Here is a 26,003-nt window from a genome sequence, read left to right as displayed (position 1 = left end):
CAGACCCACAATATATCACAACCTGGCAACCTCTCATATCACACCTCCACTCCTTTACTATATTATTTTCTGACAATAAGTTTATGAGCGAGACGAGGAAAACAGATAGGGGGATAGAAGGGGTTAAAGAAGTCCTGTATCTAGACCTTTTTTTATTATTGTTTTAATTTAACTACATTTAATACACCGATGTTTTGTCTTGTTTACATGTTTGTGTTCATATGCTTCTACATCTGTGAGCTTATCATTTCAAAATTCTGTAATATATAATGAGCACTGACACCACTGCATGATATATGTAATTTCATCTTTAGCTCAATAAAAACACTTGGAATATAAACATAAATACAAATACCACCATACCATTTGTCTAGCTAAGTTGAGTACATCCTTCCTAACGTCAAGCATGATGTAACCTGGCCAAAAAGCATTAAACTTTTAATGTTTTTGATAGATTCCTGCCAGGGTAAATACTCTAGACGAAGATCCCATTCACTCTGAAAATCATTTTCATCATCATCATCAATTTTTTTCTTTTGTAATTCTCTTTTTATTTGTTTATAGAGGCAGTATTGAACATATGTCAACAAAATCCAGAGCCAATTGAACATGAAGACCTTAAGCAAAAAAAAAAAGAATAAATTAATAAAATTAATAAGAAAAAAGTAAAAATGAATAATAATAATAATAATAATAATGAAATAATAATTATTATTATTTTACAAGATATAACATAAATAAAAAATCATAAAATAAATCATAAAAATAATAAAATTATGTTGCAGAATTATTATAATTTTTAAGGCCTCTGCAAGTAATTTCTTTGTTTGTTTGTTTTATCTTTCTTTTTTTTTCTTAAAAAAATTCCTTGCTAAATGTTTGGGTCATTTCTTCTTTTGTTGCTTATTGCCTTCTTCCCATGTTTTTAAAAGAAATCAAGCCAATTTGCTCAGGTTTCAAAGAGTTAAGGATTTCTTACAAGCCATCAATAATATTCTCAGCAGATATTGATCACCATTTAACAATATTAATGGTTGTATGGGGGACCTATAGGTGGCGCTCTGGTTCATATCGAAAGAAAGGAAGAGATGAAGTTAATTGTAAAGTATGGTTTACCATTACAAAGGCAGCTTTAATATCCAGGCATCGTCACAGACTTATAAGTGGGGTTTTAGTGACTAATTAATGCATTTAAAAGCTGTATTATATTTTAAAACCTACTGAAACAAGTGGCAATTTTATCCAGCTAACTTAAACAGTTGAGTTTTGAAATATTATCCAACTATAAACTGTGTTATTGACAGGTAAATCCAACCTGCTGGCGACACAGTGACCTGTAACACAGTCTGTGTGTGTGCGGGTAAAGTTTTCCTCGTGCCTGCTACATCTGATACCAGTGGGCAGCGCGCGCACAGACGCATGCGGATCTGTCTTGTCAATTCACTGTAACCTTCCGACTCCGCTGCCCTTAAAAACTTTTTAGCTCTCATTTTGTACATTTAAAAGCTATTAATGCGTGGTTTTTCTCCTCCTTCCTCCCGTGTGAGCTTGTCACGGACACATTTTCCACGTAGCAGAGAAAGAAGCAGTGGCTGAAGACAGTAAAATTCATGGTTATGGACGGAGAGACTTGTTGAATGTGGTGGTGACAGCGGTGATACAGTGAGGTAGGTAGCACTGACACGACTGTATTTGGAGTTTGTCTGCTTTTTTTGTTGCTTTTCTGTTTCCCGTTTCTTGTCAATTGTTGTTGCCAATTTGTTGCCTTGTGTGGTGAATTGACAGCGTGGTATTGAGACACTTCCAATATGGGCGGGGACAGCAGCAGTGACTGTGAGGAGGGAGACAGCTAGCACCATGAATCATAGCTGTAGTATTAGCTGTGGCTCAAGCAGTGATAAGTAGAGCCTTCACAGGACAAACACCTTATTTGTAGCTCAATGTATTTATTTTTAATTAATTATTTTTCAATGTATATCATTTTTATTAAGCTTATAAAGCCTAATTTTGGTTTATTTGAAGTGTTTACCTGTCCTGCAAAGCATTATGGTACTTTACTTTGGTGCATCCTGCAGCTACATCACCTTACACTAATTTACACTAGCTTAAAAAGGAATCAACACAGTTTCAAAGTTATAGCTACACTGCGTTATTTAATTTCCTGAAGCCTCTTCTTGCATTGTGCAGCATTTTGTAACACATGTCGTCTGTCATTTTCCCCCAATACAGCACATAATGTAAGACTAACATGCGTTCACTCCCAGAAATAGGCCGATGCAGGTAGTTCAGGTTGCACACAGGACATTTATCAAAATATCATTTGCCTTAAGTTAACAGCAGTTGTACCTAGGTTTTACTCTCATTCATTCTGCCCCAGGCGGCAGTCATTTTTCTGTCTAATTATTTCCTTTTTTACCGTGCACCACACTTGACAGTGATGGATAGCAGGTTAAAAATGGACATTTTCTCCTCAGTTAGTGTATGTTGGATTGACTCAAGCATGCATGGTGTTCTTCCCTCAGACCGAAGGACCTTGGAAAGATTGTGTTCCCCTCTGCTTTTCCCATTCCAATATGATACAGTTTGTCTTCATTTTCCTCTGACTTGGACTCATTTTCGTGATATATGGCCGAAGCACATCATCGAGACAGAAGTGTAGGTTATGTCAAAGTTATGCCATCATGATTACAGTGTAGGTTGCAGACGCAGGCCTTCGACTACAGTGCTGCAGCACTGTGTAAGCATCGGCTGTGTAAAGATGGTGGTTCCCTGATTGGATGTTTTTCTTTGTCTTAGGACCAAGTTGTCAAATATCAGTAGTCTGTTAGAGTCTAAATGTCAATTCAGGAAGCTTTCATATATTTATGCACCTGGTTAAATGTTATGATGAGGTCACTGCTGAGGATTGGCTCGCTTGTGACCAGAGGTCATGCATTGGCTGCACGAACCATGTGGTGCTGTAATCACAAGGGTAGAAAAGTGGAGCAGATGATGTTTGCTTTGTCTGTCTGTCTCATCTGGTCCACATCTTTTTAGTTTAATCTCAAATATTTCTAATGTGTGAGGTTTGCAGACTTTTAATATCGGTAATCAGACTGCTTCTCGTGATATTGTGTATTGTTACTTCTGCCAAGGAGGTCATGGTTTTAGTGCTGTTTGTGTGTTTGTCAGCAGGATTACAGAAAAACTACTGGCCAGATTTTCTTGAAACTTGGTGGAAGGGTGTTGCATGGGTTGAGGAAGAGCTCATTAAATTTTGGAGCGGATCTGAATCACGCAACTTATGCACAAATTATTTTTCACTTTCTTTAACAATGCAAGGTATGACATTTGGCCTTGGCGGAGATCTGCACTCTCTTTGTGCCCCTGTAGTTTATATGCTTTAGCCTTTAGTATCTTTAGTACCCATCTTTCCCTCAGAAAATAGGCTGCAAGTAACAATTACTGTCAAAGTCGGTCAGTTTGCAGATTAGTTTTTGGTTAATAGTTTTATAAAATGTCAGGAAATAATGAAAAATACCCGTCAGTTCACTAAAATCCAAGGTGGCATCTTCCCATTGTTTGTTTTAACTGACCAACGCTTAAGGATATTCAGTTTATGATCACATTAGAAAAAGAAAAGCAGCAAATCCTCATATTTGAAAGGCTGGAACTAGATAATCGGTCATCAATAGTCCCTTGGTTCTTCTGTCTATAGACTGATCGTTTCAGCCATACTAACAACACTGCAACACTCCTTTCATATTGTGATTAGATCATCGTCTGACAAGGCCACCATTTGACTTTCCTGTCTTTGGGTTGCCTTGCTGAAATATCATCCTTTTTATGAACATAGTCAAAATGCACAACACCATAAATGACACATCTATTGTGACTTACGGTCATTACATTTTAAAGCTTTTTCTTTTTCTCTGGGTGATCTCACATCCTCTGACTGATATGTTTTATGGACGTCTTTATTGACACTGTGGAATATCTTGTTTTGTTTCGACCCAGTTTCTTTCCCCCGCATTCTGTATTTTCAGCCACTGACCTGAGCTGGAGCAGCTGTGACCTAATGATTAGACTTCAGTCCGTTTAAAAAAGAGCGGTAGCGCAGCAGGAACACTGCAATGTATCATGTCTGCGGCAATGAGCAGAACAAGTTTTATTCACACATGTACCAGATTCCCTACTGTACTGTACATGTGCTTCACGTTTTCTTTAAGACTTTGACTTCAGAGGAAAGTTCTCCAGTCTGTTCTCCTCACTTTTGAAGTTACATGCTCCTCCAATTACTGGGGCCATGCAGTCTCCCCTATGGTGTCCTTGGACAGCTCTTTGAGTGCCTGAAAATGTTGCGGACCATTAATTCTGGATTGTCTTCATCTGTTTGCATAATTTTCCCTCCGTAACCATTTTCCTCCCCCATTTTCACAGTCTGTGCTCTCAGGTTTATTTTTTTTTCTCTTTTATGATTGTTTGAGTCTTCATGAGATTTCGATTTTATATCATTTTTTTTCAATACCACTGACAGTTGTTAAACTTTTACATCAGCCTGTTTTATGGTATACAGCCTGTCAGCTGTGTACATGTGTGTTTTACAACCTGTGTGCTGATGTTGACTATTGAAACTCCTCACCTGCCAGCGTAAAGCTTTACAGATGTATTCAGTATTTTTTATTTTCTTGTTGAAATTTCCAAAAAATATAGAGATGATAAACACAGCAGCGCAGTCAGTAAACAGCAAATCAATTTTAAGTGAAACACAATGGGCTGTTTTATTTAACCTTATGCATTTTCTAAGGTTTTTCAGTTAAGACTAATTTGCTGTCAGGCAGGAGGTTGTTTTTGCAACTCAGGCAGACTCCAGAAATTAATTTATCCAAATAACCAAGTCCTCCTGGGCCATGGAGGTTGGGACACTGAAATGGCCCTGGTAGGCAAAGCCGCCTTTTGATGTCTGGAATGTTTTGGCTGACTTAGAGCAGGCGACTGGAGTGGAGGGATCATTTTCACTGACCCATGGGATTTTTAACCATTTTCATATACTGAGAACAAAACAAAGTGAGGAAAAATGCCTGAGCTGATTTGCATCGACTTTGCTATCCAAAACTGAGCTGAAAAAATGAGGTGAAACTGATTCGGGGCATCTTTAGTTCTTTTAAAGACATATAAGCATATGTGACGACATCATGCACGTTAGAGTGTACTCTTAAGAGTTTCCAAATTGCTGCTTTTAAGATTGGCTCTTTAAAAAGATCAGCCTCATAATAAAAATGCCCTTTATTAATGCACTCTGAGTGCTAATGATGTGGTCATTTGGACTGCGGGCAAAGCAAATACAAGGCCCATCCTAATAATACAAACACTCTGATTGTACACTTTCATTGTATAAAAGCCCTCATTAGGCGCACACACTGTTGGTGTATAATTTGTTATATCCATTATGAAAAAAAAAATCCCTGCACATTAATAAAATGAACTCCTATTTATATATTGGATTCTGTTAAAGACTTTAATTACAACAACTAAATGCTATGCTTTTATTAAACAAGCCCCGAGGAAAGGGAAGTGCAGGAAACCAGGCGGTCTTGAGTAACGGGGCACTTGAGTTTCCAGCGTAATAAATAATTCACAGGTCCTGTGTGATGAGCTGCTGAGGACAGAAATCCCTAATGACAGCTTTTTATAACCTATGACTCAGCTGGCCATTATGCTTCTGACATCCTTACACAGACCACATTCCCTCTGCATGCTCAGTGCTCACTCTTCTCTCACGTCTCCGCTTCACCCACCGCATCGACAAGAAGGAGTTATATTACAATCTACTATATACAGTCACTTAATGACAGAAATTGGATGGAAGACATATTAAAATATTTTTTTTGCATGTTAAATTTAATATCAATATTGTTCCTGGACGAAGTCTATCTATAATAACCTGTAAAAGGTGTTTTATGTTTATATTTTCTTAGATCCTGCCCAAAAATCTGTATTTTTCCATAATTCATTTATCAATCAGTCTCTCTGTCTTCCTTCTAAAGTAGTTTTTCAAGTGTGAAAATGCAGAAACTGTGAAAATTGCTGTGCTTTTCCTCTCAAAATAGCTCAACTGTGGTTATTAATTTCCCTCCATTGTCATTTCCCATGTCAGGTCCATGCAGGAGGGATTGGGCTGACCTTAACGCCTGTTGCTACCGCTGTGTACGTGTGAGGTAAGAGACTGAATAATTGAGTTTCTCCAGTCTGCTTTAGGCCTGTGACTGATCAAGTGTTACAGTGTTTGATTGGCATAATGGCACCATACCCCCCCAGGTAGGGTCAGTCCGAGCAACATCTGGGTCTATTATGCATTATGCAACTCCCAGTATGAAAGGCAAGGCCTCATATGGTATTGGTTGATATCATTATTGTTATCATTTCCAAACCCCAGCTCTCACTAAGAATAGGTGGTTAATTTTAGATGCAAAAAAAGATCCAATTACTCAGGCCTCTGCTTGTGGTTGTCCCCAGAGTTAGCGCAGGGAAATAAATCTGGTGGCCTTGATTAAGTACCTGACAATAGAGTTAGCACAGCACTAGTGGTTTATAGTAATACAGCGGACATGGGCAATTAGGCCCACCAAGTAATTTACAGTACTGCTTGCAGGTGGTGACCTGGTATGAGCTTGGGACCACCTCAGTAACAAATTAGATCGTATAGGCAGGCAGAGTAGCAGCTCTGTAGGACTTCCAAATAAAGCAAAGCAATCAAAGATTATAAAAAGCTTGACGCGTATTTCAAATTTGTTATGGTTTTGTTCCTGTGAAAGGAATAACATATGGCGCTGCGTTCTTCATATGTAATTTTCTGGGGAATGAATGATCACTTTTATACGTTGTTGATCTTTTTACGTCAGCGTGGAGCGCTCTCCTCTCGCTGCTACCTATTAATTATGAAATACTGTAGGTCTTGCCCATTTCGTTTTACTACGTCTTCCTGCTGAACTCGGTGTGAAAGGCTGCTGTTCTTAAATAGGTGTATAAACGTGAGAGTGGGGAAAGTTCCCCCCAGCGCCCACTCTCTCCAGCATTATGTCATCAGAGTCAAAAAGGCACGGCTGAAGAAAAATAGCTTGTTTCACACATGATAGACACCTTAACACATGGAGCAAATGGAGCGGGGTATGTGGCTACTTCTCTTTACCATAGCAGGACGCACAGCAGCGGCCTTCATGCAGTAGGGGTTTTTTTATCATCCATGAATGTAACAGTGATTCAAAAAATGCTGGGATGCTGTTTAAGATGTAAATAAAAACAAAATGCAGTGATTTGCAAACACTTTTTGACATACATTCAATTAAATACAACACAAAGACAACATATTTAATGTTCAAACTGATGCACTTCATTGTTTTTTGTACATATACACTCATTCTGAATTTGATGCCTGCGATTCGGTCCAAAATTTGGGACATCTGTGTGTTTTCGACTGTGTTACATCAACTCAGTAAGTGTTTGGAAACTGGGGACACTCATTGTTGTAGTATTGCAAGTGACATTTTTTTCTAAAGATTCACAAAATTCACAAAATCTTCAATATTGTAAGGCTGTCTGTATCAAAGAATGGGCCAAAATCCCATCTGAACACTGTGAAAGATTAGTTTCTTCAAACAGGAAGTGTCTTGAAGTATCTCCAAGTATTAAATAAATTCCAGTTTGCATGTTTAACACTCTTTTTCTGTGCTATTCCACTGTATTGCACCTAATTTATATGGTTTAAAATGTTAGAATTTCTTTTCTTTTTTTTCTGTGTAGTTCTATTGAGTTATTTCCAATGTCTTGGCTAAATTTCATGTGAATAGCTGCATTGGAAATATATTTAATGAAAAAAATGTATGTGTTGAATCCCTTTTTCTACCACTGTATGTCAAAAAGGATCTGCAAATAATTGCAGTGGGTTTTTATTTATGTTTTAGAGAGATTTGTCTCTTTACTAAAATGAGATGTGTCAATTTACTTGGTAATTAAAGGATAATAACCTGCATTGTAATAACAGTCCACATGCTAGATTATCCTCTTTTTATATAGAATTTTACACACATAAAACCTCTAAGTGCATTTCAGTACCATCAATACTTTTATATAGACTATATTTCCATCATTGAACTGCACTGTGTGTAACAGTGAAGAAAAACAGTGCCCTCTTCTGCCTGTCTCTCTGCCTGTCTCTGTCTCTGTCGTGTCGCCCACAGATTGAAACATTACTTCAGGTTTCTCTGTAGTTTACAGTGTGGAGACTGGCTCTCTGTCTCTGTGGCTTATCAGCCTCTTGTACAGGTCAGCCGCTGGGCTGAGCGGCGCGACCTCTGGAATAACTCTGACCACCATTATCCCCACTGTCAGCACATAGGCTTTAGTGCGAGCTGATTTCATCAAGGCCACCACAGCATGGTGGTCGCCCTGCTCCCCCATGACGGACCACTGCTGGGCTGGTTTCAGGAGCATGTCCTGTGCAGTGGTTTTTCACTCAGCTTCTTATTTTTATTTGTGATCATACACCAAATTTAAAGTATTTTTTATATTAAAAAAAAGCTTTTTAATCACATGAAAGTTTAATGAACTGATACCAGTATTCTATTGTTATTCATATCCTCTGTTTACTCTTATATTACAAGTCAGAGCGAGCCCCTGCCACACAGCCGTGGAGGCTATTTTTACATGTGTCATTCATTCATGACAAACACCCTGCAAATAGGGAGAAAGGCTAATTGGCATAAACTCCAATGATGTAAGCAGCACCACACCACTAACAGCTGTGTGTGGTCCAGCAATGCTTGCACAGCTATTTTGGAGCTCCAATCCAAAAGAAATACGCCGTATACTCGCGCTACACCTGCAATGCAGCTCGGTCTTGAGGACAGACGGTGTAAGCAGCAGAACATTTTGTTTTTTCCCTTGACAGAGAAAGGATTAGTTTTGTTGAGCTCAGCTATTATTTCCGTGACCCTCTGTCGAAACTAATGCACGGGCAATTATTAATAAATGAAGCCTGTCTTTCTGTAGATGATTGCATTTTCTATTTTTGATAGATCGTGTAAGTGAGCATTGATTGGGAGAATTATCACAGGTCATTTTGTTCAGATGCTTTAAATAACACAAGAAAGAAAATGCTCAATTAAGCTCCTAATTATGAGTGATGTTTCCATTCACCCAGTAAGGAAATGTTCTCTGGGTTATTTCCACAGACGCAAGTGTGAACTCCTTGCCGGACTACTGGAACAATATTTAGCGTTTCTGCTACTGATGTTTAATCTCTCATTAGCCTTTAGGTGACACGAAACAGCATCAGCCTCAATCTTGCGTTTGCCCATCAAAGGCAGGTTGAGTGACAGGCACAGAACAGCACATCCCTTATGTAAACCCTTCCTCTACTGCCACGAAATTAGAGTGGCTGTTGCTACACGCCGCCGCCTCCTGCTTCTACACAAATGAGAAAGTAAGCACTCCGGTTCAGAAGTTCACATTTTGGATGCGTGCCGGATATACTTAAGGCCGGTGACGTTTTTTTTTTTTTTTTTTCTCCAGAGGAACAGGTGGTCAGAGTGACATAATTCTGGCTCAGTGTTAAGATCCTTAGAAATTAGGCCCTGCTGCTCTGCCAGACGTGTTATTACTCTGTCAATATGTATGAGCGAGAGTTTATCTGACTAATGTAAACTGATAAAAATGAAGAGAACACTTCTTAAGACCTGCCTCTATATAATTCAGCAAACAAACAAATCACACACATATGCACCCATCTTTGACAGGTCTCAAGGCCTGGCTGAGAAAGCTATTTATTCTCATACACTGTTAACTACTGGCACGTATGCGTTCGAGCGGAATGCCATTCAGAATGCAGAAAATATATTTAGTTCTCGCCAACAGACAGCAAAAGGCACCAGTGGGTCTAGCCCCTGTGTGAGAACAGTTATTTTTGTCGCAGTATGGACTTTCAATTACTGTAATCCGCTGCTCGACTCCTTTAAGAACATCAGGCCTGATTAACTATGTCGATGCATCAAGTGTTGACACCTACAGTACGCATCATAAATTGACTTATTTTTGACATTTGATAAAAATATTTTGTATATATTCACTACAAAAGTTTGGGAATGTGGTGCAAAATTTCTGCCTCCATCTATAGCTGTTTTTAACGACTGTGCATGGAAGCAAGGGAGACAGGAAATACAATATAGAATATCTGCTTGCCTTTGGTTTGATGAGTAATTGTTGCATGCAAGAGAATGTGCAGAAACAGTTTGGCAGATTTGAGTTATTATGAGTTTCTTTAAGCCCATTAATAGGTAGGTGCTTATGGACAGTGGAAATACCCCACAGCTGCAGTCTGGCTGTTGCTCCATATGTGATCCTCCTGTCAGACCCTCAGAAAACACTCAAACTCCACTACCAAGCAGGCGCAGTCTCAACTCCAGCCGACTCCTGCAGACATGTGTCCAACAAACATTCTGGGTGCAGAATGAATCCACCAATAATCTGCTTTCACTCACAATTAATACAAAACACAGCTGACAGGCAATTAGCGTGTAGCTGTGTAGCGATGCATGGTGCAAAGAGTGCATTTCTTTAAGCTATTGGCATTTAAAGTTGCTAAACATTCTGCATGGTTGTATTTTGGGAAGTCCTGTGAGGTCTGTGCTTATATTTGGTGGAGGTTTTACCCAAAGCTGGGCAAATCTCATGGCAAAGCCGTGTGATTCAACAGGGATGAACAGAGAACAATGCCCAGATAAGTGAATTACCTACCTGGTAGGAACACACAAGGGCTGTGTCCTGAAGCTAGGCAACTGGCAGGCCTTCTGTTTGTGTTAGGAAACAGTTGAGCAGCTCCTGCAAACACGACTTATCCTGTTTAATTGGTGCGTAATTCCTGCAAAGTTGTCATATATGTCTGTTTTTCTTGACTTGTGCAAACAGTGGAGGGTGGTGTGAATGGTCGTGGAGTGGTTAAGTGGACGCCTCTAGAATGGCCAATAATTGGTGGTAGGAATTGTGTAAACACTTCTGAGGCTTGAGTTGACAAAATTGCATCATTTATCTTGGAGGAATCTGATTTACAGAGTTAGACTGATGTATAAAGTACACGTGTTTCCATCTACTGAATTGTATTGTTTAATGCTAATATATTTCTGACGACTCAGGATGTTTGAATTATAAGATTGTACCTATTCAACATCTAATTCCTGGTTAGTCATTAAGTATTTAATGATTAGATGAGGCATTAACTTAATTAAGTAATTGTGGAAATTACATGTTAATGCATTTACTAATACTAAACAGAAGGCCCTGTGTTTTTAGTCTGTTCTTTTATGTGAAACTCCTCATGCTGCTTTCTTGGCCAGGACTTCCTTGTAAAAGAGATTTTGAATCAGTTTGTGACAATTCTTAGTTAAATAAAAGTTGAATTAAATAAAATTGAAAAAAGCTTGAAATAAAAATTATATGCACTTATTTTATTCAGACTTTTATTCATTTAATTAACTGTCTGAGTCACCAGAGGGTCCACGATACTATATGATATAATATTATCACGATACGTCAGTCACAATACAATATTATTGCAAATTGTAAATATGTTACGATATGCTGAGTATTGCGTTAAAATTTATCGCGATATATTGCAAATTTATTACCTTTTTTCAACTGTAAATTATGTTTTCAACTGTTTTATGTACTCTGTCAACATCTGTTTTATCTAATAAGATAAAGTTTTCATTTGTTTCATCTCATTTTTTTGCAGCAAAATGTACCTAGTGGACTCGAAAAATTTATTATATTATTATAGTAGGATACCTAAAGTTTAATTTGTATTTGTAATAATAATAATTTTATTATTTTAAAAAATCGATACTTGCCACAGAAAAATATTGCGATACTATGCTGTATCGGTTTTTCCCCCCCAACCCCTAGTATTTGATACCTCTCACTGACACACTGTTTTGTGTGCTGCCGCCTCCACAAATGGAAAGCTATTTTTAGAGAAATGTACAGTGACTTGGCTAAAACATATTGAGCATAATTGGATTTTAAATTAAATGCAAATATGGATTACAACAACCATAACATTTTTACATATTTAGTATTTGTTTCCCAGAACATCTGTGCCCTCAGATTTGGAACAAAATCCATCTGGTTTGACTAAAATAATGTAAAATAGATTTGTTAGTCATATCTCTGATCTGCTGCCTTGACTGAACAATACCTTTACCTCCTCTCTCTGTGCTCAAACTTTTTAAATGTCCTGGAGGAGTTCTTGTTCGAGTCCCAAACCTACTGAGATCTCTAATGAAGGCTTTACCTTCCAGGCAAGCATATTTCTCCGAATGACAGTAATTTACATATGATGTATTTAGAGAAGAAGAGGGCAGGCTAATTCTATTTAGAGATTTTCCTTTGTTTTAGGAGTCATTAGCAGCTAGCTCAAATCTAATTTTTACAATTTCATCAGGCCATCTTGGAAAGCCTCTGTGAGCTCATCAGAGAGGAGCATTTATTGCTAAGTGTTCTCTATTGCATTAGCACACAATAAAGCGGCCAGGGACTGCTACAGACGTTTATGTGGAATCCAGTTAACACTCCGCCAATTCGTTTTTTATTGGGACACAATCAATTTTTATTCATTTTAAAGGCAGAATGCTTTCTTTCATTGTGTGCCTACCCCAGCTTATTATGCCCTAAACTAATTACTCAGTTGTTTTCACAAAATGCTAATGTTTATGTTAAAGATTTCCTCTTTGAAATGGAGGCCTGATGTGCATATACATAATGAGAGATTCTAACGTGAGTCTGTCACATATGGTCTTTATTATCACATGCTTCCCACAATGTTTTTTAAGCATAATAATTGCATTCATTTAATTTGTAGTCTGGCAATAACAATAAAGTCAGAGTAATAACACATTATGTGGCATGTTAAAGCTTTTGAGAGTTTTATTAACTAGATAATAATCGATGATAGACTGTCATCGATCATTGGTATATACGTCTTATTTATTATTGTATTAAAAACTTTATGCTGCTATTTATTTTGATGCTTGTGTGGATGGCTGAGAACTCGATCCATGTGTGGTGGAAAGGTAGCTGAAGACGTCTCGATGTGTGCATCTTCACTGCTGTGTGATAATTAGAGTGCTTAAGTGCTCCTGGAGACAAGACAAACCCAGATACCCTCTTCCTCTTCAGCCCCTCCTCTCATTCACTAAGAAGGCCTTTAATGGCTCCCATTTGACTCTGATATCATTTATTGTTTGGTATCAGATGTACACCTTGTACCCTTCACCATTTGCACTGAAGCACGTTTGACCTGAACTGTAATGCAGGCAACAGACGTCAAGTCTTACTCTTTTCCCTTCATCCTCCAACCCGCAGCCCTCCGCTGCTTTCCCATCAGTAAATTGCACAGGCATCCTCGGCTTGGTATTGCATTTCAATATGCACAAACAAAGAATATTCATAGCTGCATCCTCGAGTGACAGTCAGTGACATTGCTCGGCGTACAGTAAATGTGTGTGTATGGGCTTTCCGTACGTGCGTGCTGATATTTTTCTATTTCAGTTTTGGGATTTGCCGTGCAGTGGGCTCTGGAATGCTTTCAACACATTGATGAGATGACAGGTTATCATTGATCTGTCCTTACTTAGTGGGATCCATTAAATAATGTATGGGCTCCTGTGCATTACCAGTGCACTCTGCTGTCCTCGACCCATTAGAGGAGTAGGGCATGGGGCCCTTGTGGCTCCAGGCCCTCAGAGGTCCTTGGGCTTTCATTTAATTAAATTATCCTATAATGAAAACTCCCATAATGAGATTAATTTTAATTATTTATCAGCGGCCGATTTGAGGGAGAGGCGGCATTAATAATGCATGAAAGGGCTAAACATTTTTCAATTCATCACCTTTTCCTTTTGTTAAAGGTGCAATTTATTAAGTGCTCCGCAGCTGCTAGAGGTGATGGTGCTGGAGATATGGACGACCAGGCCCAGAGGTCAGTCAGAGGGGCGGCTGAAGTGCTTACTGTCGGTTGATAATGTGAATTATTTCATTAAATTAGCATCACTATAAAACGTGTGGTATAATGCATTCCCTGGTGTGTACAGTCATGATTTAGTTTTCTTAGAAGACTTGTCCGCTATGTGGAAAAAGAGCATGTCACAGTTTTGGCATTCTTCAATAATTTTGTCCTCAGTTTTTTAAAGATTCATAGATATTATATTAATACCTAAAGGCAGAGAAGTAATCAAAATTCAGCCTGTAATTCTCCACTACTGTTTGTATACCTCCATCAGGTTGGCACGCTGATTCCCCTCGTGTGAGCAGATTAGAAGACTTTGGTGGCTGGCCAGCAGAATAGGGGAAGATTGTCGACTGTCACACAGTGTGAAACTGTAATTAGCTGGCGTGCAAGTGTGCTTATTTGAGTTCCCGGGCAAGAGAGATAGCAGTGCAGTCGAGATATGTAAGCCGATACATTGTTGAAAACAATTACCTTTTGTGATTTAAATGAGGATATTTCACATCTTCCAAACTTTTGTATCATCTGACAGAAACATATAGGCAGGCAGAGAAGTGGCCCAGGGCAGGAGGCAAGAATGTCATTGGGACGGTGAGCCGAGTGCATTTATCAGGCCTTCATCAATAGTTGATTAATAATTCAGGCAGAGTCTGGGGCTTCTTTAGGGCAGGGTTTCAGCTAGCTTGTAATTTTGTAAATTGCATAGTCATCATGCAATGGATGGGCCAGGCTGCCACTGAGAGTCACAACTGTGAATGTTGGTTGGGATTTTAGTAACAGTTACAGGAAGACTTTAATCCAGATGTGGTGGAGTTGTAGTCAGGTATCCACAACAAATGCAGCGTGGAAACAAAAGAGGCTTGGAGAGAAACAATATAATGACAGTTGGAAGCTTCTTGATTTCTGAAAAACAAAATATCAAAGCTAGAGTTAGTTGGATACCGATACAAATATTGGAAATGTCTCTGATACTGCCTAAACTGCTGGGTCAGGTCTATGCACTGATCAGACATTGTGTAATTTATTAATAAACTTAAAAGTAGTTTCACACCCAGATAAAGTCAAAGTTTTCCCGGTATTCAATTCTTCCTCGCTGCTCTAGGCAAGTTGTGCTATGGAACCACACACAGCTACTGTTTTAGAGCCGTGAAGAAGAAGTGTGTCGCAAACCAAGCCGCCCATCCAGCCTAAGCGTCAAGGAAGTTTATTTTTAAGATGTTTTAAACCAGTGGTTCCCAACTGGTCCAGCCACGGGATCTGCATTTTTCCTCAGTCGTTAGTTCATGGTCCACACAACTTAAAGGCGCTGTATGTAAGAATGTAGCCAAAATGGTTACTGCACTGAAATTCAAAATACTGCCGCGAGTCGTGTCCGTCCGCCCCCCCTCCCCTACAGATTTGAGGATGCTGCTCTGTTCTGAATTGCTGCGTTGTGCTCCGGCGTCCGGTGATCTAACACCTGCAAAAAAGTCCTGCGTATCTGTTGCGGTGGGCTCTGGATTGCTGCAGCTGAGACGGAGCCGAGACGCAGCACAGCCACAGCAGGTGGAAACACACACATTGACTAGAATTGAATCCTATCGGCTCCGCTGCCGTGCCGGAGCGCAGACGCAACCAACACGCATCTGGTGGAAATTGGGGGTGATTTGTTTGCCCACGGGCGGCTGCCGTGGCAGGGCTGCATCGCCACGTCCTTGATCTTCGGTTTTCCAGCCGACAGTTCTAGCAAGTCCGGCTTCTCTGCTGCTAACGCTGCTGCCGGAATACAGCGGAGGAGGAGCTGGCTGCTTGCCGTGCTGCTAACGTTTGTTTCTCAAAAAAATCAGTCGGGTCGATGACCCACCTGCATATGTGCTACAATGTATGATTGAAAATGAGTAACAGTTGAAAGTATTCGAAATGTCCATCCCCATCTAGCTATGATGCTAGTTAGCCAACTTTGGCTAAAGCTTACCTGTCGAGGAGAAGAGTAGCCACTTCGACATCCGATTTCAAATTCTTCTCCGCTTTCAACCGTCTCCACCATTCAAAAGCTTCTCCTGTATAGACCCTCATTTTGCCTCGAGTTTTGTCTTGGTGTTTTTGGGAATCATAACGAGGTCGTTTGGGTTTAGTCGCACCGTCAGCCATTGTAGCTCAGTCGTAACTGTAACTGATGCTGAGACTCTACTGACTGTGTGACTGGTAGACGGCGGTGGGTGGCGCAACAGGCCAAAACACAAATTCAAAACATAAACTTGATTTGCAGACCGCAAAAATTTTTTTTAAATGCAAATATTCTGGCTGTACTATTGTTGTCGGTGAGATCAGTATGTTATATGAACATTATTCCTTAGTCTCTGTGACATATTAGGATGATTTTACGACTATTTGCTTTAGATTTCTTACATATAGCTCCTTTAATATATTCCGCATCATACTTGCGTTTTGGGGTTGTTGTGGAGCTAGTTTGCTGTCTCTGTTAAGTATCTGTCCGTTATTCACTCATGCTACAGCAGGAAGCAGCACTTCTAAATAAAAATCCTGTGCTGGAAATTCACTTTACTTGAAAATAAAGTGTATTTTTTCCAACTTGAGACATTCGCGAGTCACTTGTGGGCGATTTAGAGTGGACCCACGACCCACGAGTTGGGCACCACTGTTTTAAACTACAGTAGCCTAGAGAGCTTTTCAAAGTTTTACAAATGGTTGCAAAACTATTCAACATTAGCAATCATTTCACATCCTTACAGGTGTAGTAGTGCACAGCTGTTATTTTTATTTTTTAACGCAGCAGTATTGGATCGGTAATCCGTATCGGCTGATTCATAAGTTCAAGTATCGGATCCGGTATCGGGAAGGAATGGTATTGGATGCATCTAATTAAAGCTTGTGATACACGCAGATAATCTAAATCAGACACAGAGCAATAGATGAAGATAAATGGTTGTTTTGTTACATGCAGAAAGGCGACACGTTCTGAGCTCAGCACTCTGGACACAATTGTAGTCAAACAGATCTATTGCTTTCCACTTAAGCTTGGCTACAGAATTAACAATATTACCCAAGCCCAAATGAAAATCAATATTCAGATAGTGGCCTTTTGTTAAACCAGCAGTCCCGTCCTTTGACAGCTTTCCACCAGATACTTCCCCTGGCTCACAGAAAACAAACAGGCATTTCTTTCCATTGTGAGTTGTTCAAGGTGCCTTGGCCCAGGTGCAGCGTGAGCAGAACAGTCCGCGGCCAGTGAATGAGCAAACCCCTCAATTACCCCAAGCCAGCTCTCTGATAACTCCCATTCAACAAAATGGGCCCTCTAATTGCCCTGACCAGTATTACCTGTTCTGCGTCCAAAAGTGCACTATTCTTCCACATTGTTTCCTAGGCAACTGGAAGTTTTTGTGACCTATAAAAAGTTGCTACTCCTGTAACTGATCCGAGGCTAGGCGGTTGTTTGTTTCCATGGCAGGCTGCTGAGCTATTTATAGGTCTATCTAGCTGGTACGAGAAGGCACAGAAAGCGTTACCAACAGTTTTATTCATTCATTTAGAAGAGAGAAGTTGGTCTGGTGCTTTTTGATAGACTGAAAGTCAACTAGAGAGTTGACTGGATGTTTTGAGAACAAAAAACACCTGGGGCCTCGGCAATTGAGTCACAAAGTCAAGAGGAAGAAGGCTTCACACTCTTCTCCCTTGTTTTCCCACTGTCTGCTTTTCCCCCTCAGTGCAGTAGCGGATCCTGGTAACAAAACGTAATGTTTATTTTGGAGTCAGAGGCAATGCCCCGGATGGCCGGAATTTCTTTGTTGTGGTTTCGTTTGTGTTTTCAGCAAAGACTTGCGGAGCTGCTGGTATTGATGATTCACGTGTTCATCATCAGAGGTCCTTGGCAGTTCATCACGTCTCCCCTCGCTGTGTGCGTCTTTAGCAAAAGGTTAATCAGAGGGAACCCTCCATATTAAAGTGATAATTTATCTCTGATTCACAGGGTTGAAAAGGCGTATTAATTATCAAAGGTGTCAAGTACAGAGTTCAAGACAAGATATCCCTTAAGGCATTTGGCAGCTGCATCAAACTTAACTCTGATTTCAAAATCTGTCTGTAACCTTAAGTCCTATTCACTATCCTTATACACTCGGCATATTGTAATATCTCTGTTCCACAGTTGCCTTTAGTCTTATTGTTCCTAAAACATTTTCAAGGTTTAGTTCAAGACAGAGTAGTATTTGTTGAATAAAAGAAACTAAAAAGACAGAGTAAAACAGTATTGCTTTATGATAACCAAACGTGGATACAGTAAGAAACATTGAGTCCACAGAGAAGACTTAAAGAGGCTAGACAATAGATGGAATGAGATGGACTTTTAAAAGAGGTGAGATATCAATAGGAATCCATTTAGTTTATGGACTAGATACATTAACTTAACTAACAATCAATCATTCTTGTCTTTAAAGCTTTTTAATGCACGTAAATCTAACCTGTCAATACATTTTCCAGCGTCAAGCTCACTCCTAACACCATTGTTGTGGTTATTCACCTACCTTAGTCCGTTTGTTACATCCCCCCTTGAAATGAGCCTTTTACTGTACAGTCTTCTTCACGAGCACTCTTAGATTCCAGTAATGCTGCTTTGCAACACATCCGATCTACAGTGGAAGAAGATGAAAAGTTTAAAGGTAAAACTCTTGTCAGGGGAGTAATTTATGGAGGGAATGCAATTGTTTTTACATTTCTGTAAATCATGGATACATTACATTTGTACATTTCATACGTATCATATCAACCTTGTTTAAGTGACGTAATTCTGATTACATATATATAAGCTGCCTTTGTCATCAGGAGGTGGGGGAGATGGTGGATGATGTAAAAACAAGGTGAAATGGTTGCCAAGCTGCAGACCATTGTTCCAGACTAGCAAACAACAAAACCAGTTGTTTTTCAGCGAGACATCAACGACATTTCCAGCCATAATTATGCCAGCAAACCAGGTATTTTAAGCCAAATTATGATCTTTTTCTGCCCATACCCAAGTAGTTTTTGTGCCTAAACAAAACCACGTCAACTACATCGTTGTTGAAATGTAAATATCTGCTATATAATAACGTACAAATGGTACATATCTGTGATTTGCAGAAATGTACAATGCCAACAGTCATTCTGGTGATTGGTTTGACTTGTCAGTGTCCTGCCTGGTGGAGGTCATGTGATGTTTTTGTCTCTCACAATTTGCTTTTATTGTTGATAATCTCTTTTTTTAACTAAAACAATAATTACATTTTAGCGAAATTGTTTAAGATCACCAAGAAAACCATGTATTAGCCTGTTATTATAAAACTATTGTGTTATCTGTTAGGACAGTGAGGTCACTAGTTGGCAAGATTTCGTTGGTCGCTTTGTGGCAGAAAAAAAAGGTGAAACTCTTCTAGGAGCTGCGCCTTGTCAAAATAAATCAAAACCTATATGAGTGGACCATGTGGGAATTTAATTTGAAAGGACAGACACAGGAAGTGGCCACGGGCTAGTTAATAACATGTCAAGCAGGAAATCCAAAGTGTGGGATCATTTTGAGAAGGTGAAGGATGAACCCAAGGTGATATGTAAACTCATCTTCATTGGTCGACTTCAAACATGACGTATCATCTGAAACATGGAAGTAGCTACATGCCCATTAGCCACTTAGCACAATCATTACTGCTTTGCCGACAGCGTCATTAACAGGCGGCTCGCTCAGTGTGTGACGTGCACTTGTAGATAAAATATAGGCCTATATTAATGAAGGTTCATTAGTACGGTTTTGTATTTCTCTGTAATGTAGCACAGTGTTAACAATGTTACTGATACTATTCTTTCTAACACCTTCAACTCAAACCATTGTGTTGCCCCGCCCAAAATATATCATTTAATAATTAAATAATATCGTAAACATGCGGGTGACTAGTCGGCTAATGGCCCTAAATGACGACTATTGTTCGACTAGGAAAATTCTTAGTTTGGGGCAGTATCTCTAGCAGAAAGTCTTGTACTGAAACAGTGAAATACTGTACACCATTATGTGGGTGACTGATACAAAAAGACTGTAAAAAATGAGACTGTTTTTCCTCAAATCACTTGTAAGCAGCTCAATGAGATACAACACATTTTCACGCAAGTACAAAGGGAGAGTGTGCTGCAAGGAGTGCATTGCAAATTCCATTTCCTCATAGAGGAAGTCACCTTTTAGCAGGGCCACTGCTGTTCCAAACACATCAAGAGGAAACAAACATGGAAAGTTGGCATATCATTCAGTCCGGTCAGCTCTATTGATGTCTTTCACAATGATATGTTTGTCCAAATGAACTGCATTAAGAGGCGGCAAAGTCTCAAGAAAGTGGATGAGTATTACAGTAAGACAGGATTGGACAGAGAGAATTGATGTTTCCTTTCAATGAACTACTGTTATATTTGCTATTTCCTCCTGGTTTATAACCCACTGTTAGTGGTCTCCTCACTTAAATGATGTAGTCTTTGTTTTTTCATTTGTAAAGTAGCCTGGACAGCTCTTCCTGTTCATTGGTTATTGATAGTGTAGCAGTAGTGCTCTAGTAAAAACACTAAATGAAAGGCTGTCTCCCTTACTCACGATGACTGCAGCGACATGTACCAGACACATGCACAGAAGTCACCAAGAGGTACTTTGGGGTAAGGTATTAGCATATACGTCAGCACTCTCCTCGCATAGTCTTAAACTGCGATTACCCCATTGGTTATTTTGGAACTTCTTGTCATGCCTCAGGTCCCTCTGACATGATTGGAGGCACCCACTGGTTCAGCAAGCCGCTAATAGTTCACACTGTCCTCAAGGCTGTGAAAAATTGTGCAGCTCAGCATGTTTCCTGCTGTTCTATAAAACGAGTGACATTTGGTGCCTAGATAATCCGAGCTTCGGCTTTTTTAAGTGCACATGCAGAAGGAGGCCGGGCGGACAGATAAGCCCAGCTGTTAAGTCTGTCCAGGAGTTTAAAATTACTGAAAACTGGTGTCCGATGGGAATGCCCATTCATCACTGCAAATACCCCCGCTGTGTTCGCTTGCACTTGCCTCTCAGAGAACAAATGTGGATGTAGGTTAAATATAAGTTATTTTCCGGTCTGTAGTATTTCTGTTTTATTTATGTAGGATAGATGGCTGATTGGTAATACCCCAGGCTTAAATAGCCTTGTCCAAGCTCTTGTATCGTCCTTTGGCACACACAGCACCAGAACTTGAATGTGGAAGCATATTCTGTCAGTGAGACAAACCACTGGCTCGCACAGCACTGCCTCTTTTGTAACTGTACTTAGTCTCTAAGCAGAATGGCACAGACCCAATCTAAGTGGCTTTCATCTGGCCAATTCAAACAGACGTTTGACCCCAGACATTTGCCTAATGTGTTTTTGTTATGTGGACTCCTGGCTTCACAAATGTCACAGTGGCTGGGCTAGTGGGGGTTTGGTGAGTGACTCAGGGGGGTACAGAAACAGGGAGTCAGCCTGAGGGGGGTGGGGTTGCAAGGCAGAAGTTACGTCCATAACCTCTGCATTTTGTACTCTAACCCACTGGGAGTTGTGTGGCGTGGTGAACATAAGTTCCCACTGATGACCAGCCCCTCCTTCCTCTTGGGCCAGACCCACTGCAAGCCTGCTGACGAGCGCCCCGGCCCCCAGCTCTCTGCTGACCTGGGCCCAACTGGGCAGGCAGCTGTGGAGGAGACGGGGAGTGCCACATTTCTGGCCGCCCGGGTTGCGCAAGTCAGGAGCAGTCCCAGACAGTTGGGGCTGCCCTGACAAATGCTGCCATTAGAGGGGTGCTGAAAATTTATTACCAAACATATTGGTATTTTAGGGTGCAGCTGACTTAGATTTAGTGGTGCTGCTGATGAGGCTCTGTCTTTAAACCCAAATGCCAGATTACTACCAGAAAGTCACACCCACCTCTTACTGCCCTCATACCACCTACTGTATTTATAACAATCACTGATATCTGCTCAACGTGTTTCCTCAGCAGTTGTATTTCCACTGAACTTAACTTCAACCGTGAAACTTGGGAATAAAGTCAGACGATGACTTGTTTCAAGTTACTGGAATCAACTGATTGTCAATATAAATGTTTTCTCTGTTTGTATGCAAATTGTAGGGCAGCGTTGAGAAGAAAGAACAGGAAAAAATATACTGTATATGTTGTATCCAGCGAACCTATATTTATGGTCGCTTTTTTTGGTTTGTATCTTATCTCCTTTCCCAGACTGCAAACATTTTTAGTATCAAACTGCACCAGTGAAATGAAGCTTCATCTAACACTGTATTCAGTGTATTTATGGCAAAGGTTAGGAGAGCATTTATGTAGAATAAGTGAGCCGTACAATGTGAAAGCTTTGTTGTTCGGTTTAAAATCCGTCCATCCAACATTCAATTAGATTACACACTCCTGAGGCCAGACAAATGCTGCTCAACATAAGAAGAAAACGAGAGAAACAAAATACTTCCCTCCTTTCTAAATCAGGCAAATTTAAGAATGTGTATTTGATAGTATTTTATCGCAGATATTTGGTCTTAGATCACTGGCTTGTGGACGATTTTAAATCACAAAGGCATGTCAGAGGAATTTGTACAAAGTCCATATGGCCTGTCAGAAAAATGTTTTTACTGGATAAAACAGCACAATGATGCAAAATAAGTGCAGCTCAGATCTTGTTTAGTGAAAAACTTTTAGTCATCCCCTCACAAAGCCACACTGGTGACTAAAAAAGCAACTGTTACTTTAGTGTTTAGATGATGACATCAATCGCAGCTCCCTCAAAAACTGCAAACCTTGTGGACAACTTTTTATACTAGGTGTAAAAATGTAGGACGTTTTTCCACAGTGTGTTTGGATCCTGAACTATCTCGAGGAGAGGCCTTTCATTTATTAAATTACGTCTGCCCCCACACAAATGCACACATCTTAAATCACATATTAAAACTAAAATTCAGATATTTTTGGAAGACATATATATCTCAAAATATACCGAACCTTATTTATGTGACTTTTTAAGCTGAATTTACTCTTATTATTCTCTTTATCTTTTAACAGGCTATATATTTTAAGCGTAATGCCCGCGGTGATACTTCCAGCCATAGTGATGTCTCATTCTGAGTAATAGGTCTCTAAAGTGTGCTTGTTTGGCTTTTTTGGGGCCATTGGAGAGCAATAAAGTGTCTGTCTGAGGATTTTCGGGGTCCTCATAGACTTTCTCCAGGTGTGCCTCGCCGGTCATAAAGTACAGCTTGTCTCTCATGGTATATGCGCGGATAAATGTGTCCGCTGAGTGTTCTTTAATCAAATACCACTTAGCATGCACTGGGATCTTCAACACAACAAACTGTAGGAATGACTTTTGTAAATTCTTGTTTGCTTTTTATATTTCAAATGGGTATTTTATTTAGTTTCAAAGCATGTTCTTTCTTTTTTTGTTTGGAACCAAGATGGCGACAACAATAAGGTCACTCTGTTAATTTAAGCTTGTGACGTCCGCTGAGGTTAACCATTTCCTTTGTTCCTAGCTTTTTGTGGAGGAAAACTCCAATGTATTTTCATGTTGAGGTATGCTGTGTTTACTTTTATCACTGCTCCTCGGTAAGGCGGGCCAACCTGATGTTTGTTTATAAGGAATTCTGGCTTCACTCGAAACTTTCATTCACCACTTGAAAGCACTCGACTTGCTACTAATTTACCTTGAGGGACTTCAAAATTATCTGTCTGCGATGTCAAGATCTTTTTTGTGGTAGCAACTTGTCATCATCAAAGTTTTTCTTTCGAGTTTAATGAAAGCCTGGTAGATAGATGGGTTAATGTTATATTGTTTATACTTGAATGCTGCATGCAGAAAGACATCTTAAACTCAAGGTAACATGTTTTCTGAGCCTCAAAATTATGTTGGTTGCGTTTTGTTTTTGCTTGAGTTGCGTTAGCTGTCATTGTTGCTATGCAAGTCGCCTTTTAAGTTTCACATGAAAACACAAGCAGGGGGAACAGAGGAGGAATGGAAGAGTATTGAAAATGATCTTGAATTTCCCTTGGTCATCAGTGCTGCTTTGCTTTACCAAGGATATGTCACTCTGTGCGGCTCGGTTATTTTCAACAGGAAACTATGCACATTGAATAACTCAGGAATATCCAGTACCTAGCACTTACAGAGCTCTTTGACAAATTGCCATCCAGCAAACTTAATGTCCCACTTGTGTCAGGGGCAAGGCTGGCGGGTGGGAGGTTTGTGTAGTTAAGGGTTTTTTCTGTTTTCTCCTTAGTCAATAGGTGAACACTTCACCTAGTAATGCCTGTATAAATATATAAAAACTGTTATTTCATCCAGAGTTATCCCAAGTTCAGATTTCCCTTCTTGGGGGAAGGTTCGGAGTGTAATACTCTGCTGAGACTTGTGTCAAAAAAGGAACTTGATCCCCCCAATGTGTGACATTGTATAAACACCGTAGTAGCTCTACCCAAACAAATTTGCAGCATATGCATATGAAAATATTGCAACTGTGTCACTAGGGTGTTAGCATTTTGTTTCATCCGCACCATTTGATCCCTTGTCACACCGCTCCTGCACCTTTCACACTGTTTATGTATTCTTTGTCAAGATAAGCAAACTCACTTTACTGAGATGTTCCCCTTTGTGGAGCGACGGAGGAAAAACCCACCGCAGCTTCAGGATCTAAAACTTTCCAAGCACTAGGATTCCAGTTAGATGTACATTAACCCTCCGTTCCTTATCTCGAAGACGGAATCAGCCATTTGGAAGTGAGTCTATTTTCATGTGTGCAAGAAGCTGAGTGGATAACCTGTTGGCAGCGGAGGACAGTGCAGATCTCTCTTCACTCTAAATTGCAGGCAGGCATCCCTGCAACCCCACATGAGGACCATTGAGTCCCATCAAGATAATCCTTAATAAAGAACGGCTTCACATTTAATCTTAGCTCACTTCTCAAATTTCTTCCTTGATATAGTTTTTGGCAAGTGACGTTTTAGCGCTGATGTCAGTCGGACAGTATCAGTGCATCTTTTGTTAAGCTTCCATTTGGCACACGTAAAACTGTCTATTAGGATAAGTTTATATAGTTGCTGAAAAATTATTGTGTTGAATATGTGTTAGTTCCTTTTATGCTGTAATATTTTATGTATGTGAGTATTTTTCATCAGAAGGTTAAGCATCATTCGAAGTTTCATCAATCCAAAGTTTAACCTACATTTTACATGAGATTGTTTGCATTCAACGGCCTTCCATTTAATACCACTCAACATGAAAATAGCAATCACCAAACATCACCAGTAAAACTGCGAGGTTGATTGGAGCCTTGATTCAAAACATACCACACCGCACTGCATGCAGGACAGTACGAAGAAAATCTGAGTTTAGTCGTCGAGACGTAAACAACTCCGGATAATTACACTGTGCAATTTGAAAATAACTCACTTGCAAAATTACATCTCAAACTAATTTTGTACAGCTGCTTATTGAAATAGAGAGCGACAGAGTAAATGCAGTAACTCAATTGGCATGTGTACCCCTCCACTATTAGAAATAGTTACTTGAGAGTCCCCGAGCATCTATTAGTCAATCGAGTTATCAGGAACCTGCTCAATGTGCAATATATTTCATGCTTCGATACTGAAACGTGAGCCTGCGGATTTACCTGTGGGCAGTTGGTTTGGAGGAAAAGAGGGTAGCACGTCGTCCACACATCATTACTGCAGTGTATTTAAATCAGGAGCAGTGCAGCTTGAGTCTATTTCTGTCAGCTCCTTGTTGACTGCTGCTACAGAGGTTGGTTTGTGTTGACCTGCTTTCAGTGAGGGTTGTGAACTCTAGAAACTGACTAATGTATCAGTCCTTTTTTAATTGAAACATGCCATATGATTAACAAAGGAGGTTTGAGTGTGCCCTTTCAGTGACACACATCACCGTTTTCTTATTTTTATCATCACCCAC

At 39.8% G+C, this 26,003-nt stretch overlaps 1 protein-coding gene across 17 annotated transcripts in view; it reads left to right on the top strand.

Annotated features, from left to right (window-relative positions):
• The first annotated feature begins 1,392 nt into the window (after nt 1-1,392).
• eya1 (EYA transcriptional coactivator and phosphatase 1) overlaps nt 1,393-26,003 on the top strand; it is a 69,150-nt gene continuing 44,539 nt past the window's right edge. For 5 of the 17 annotated variants that reach the window (XM_050057069.1, XM_050057082.1, XM_050057078.1 and 2 more), the window contains exons 1-2: nt 1,394-1,667; nt 6,137-6,197. The gene's annotated coding sequence lies outside the window, so the exon portion shown is untranslated. Of the gene's footprint in view, nt 1,668-6,136; nt 6,198-26,003 lie in introns of all 17 variants that reach the window. The other 12 variants (XM_050057077.1, XM_050057081.1, XM_050057073.1 and 9 more) reach the window with 4 other exon arrangements.

This window comes from Epinephelus moara, chromosome 11 (genome assembly GCF_006386435.1).
Source record: "Epinephelus moara isolate mb chromosome 11, YSFRI_EMoa_1.0, whole genome shotgun sequence".
Classification (NCBI taxonomy): Eukaryota; Metazoa; Chordata; class Actinopteri; order Perciformes; family Serranidae; genus Epinephelus; species Epinephelus moara.
The sequence above is the reverse complement of the archived record's forward strand: the minus strand, read 5'-3'. Positions and strand labels throughout refer to the sequence as shown.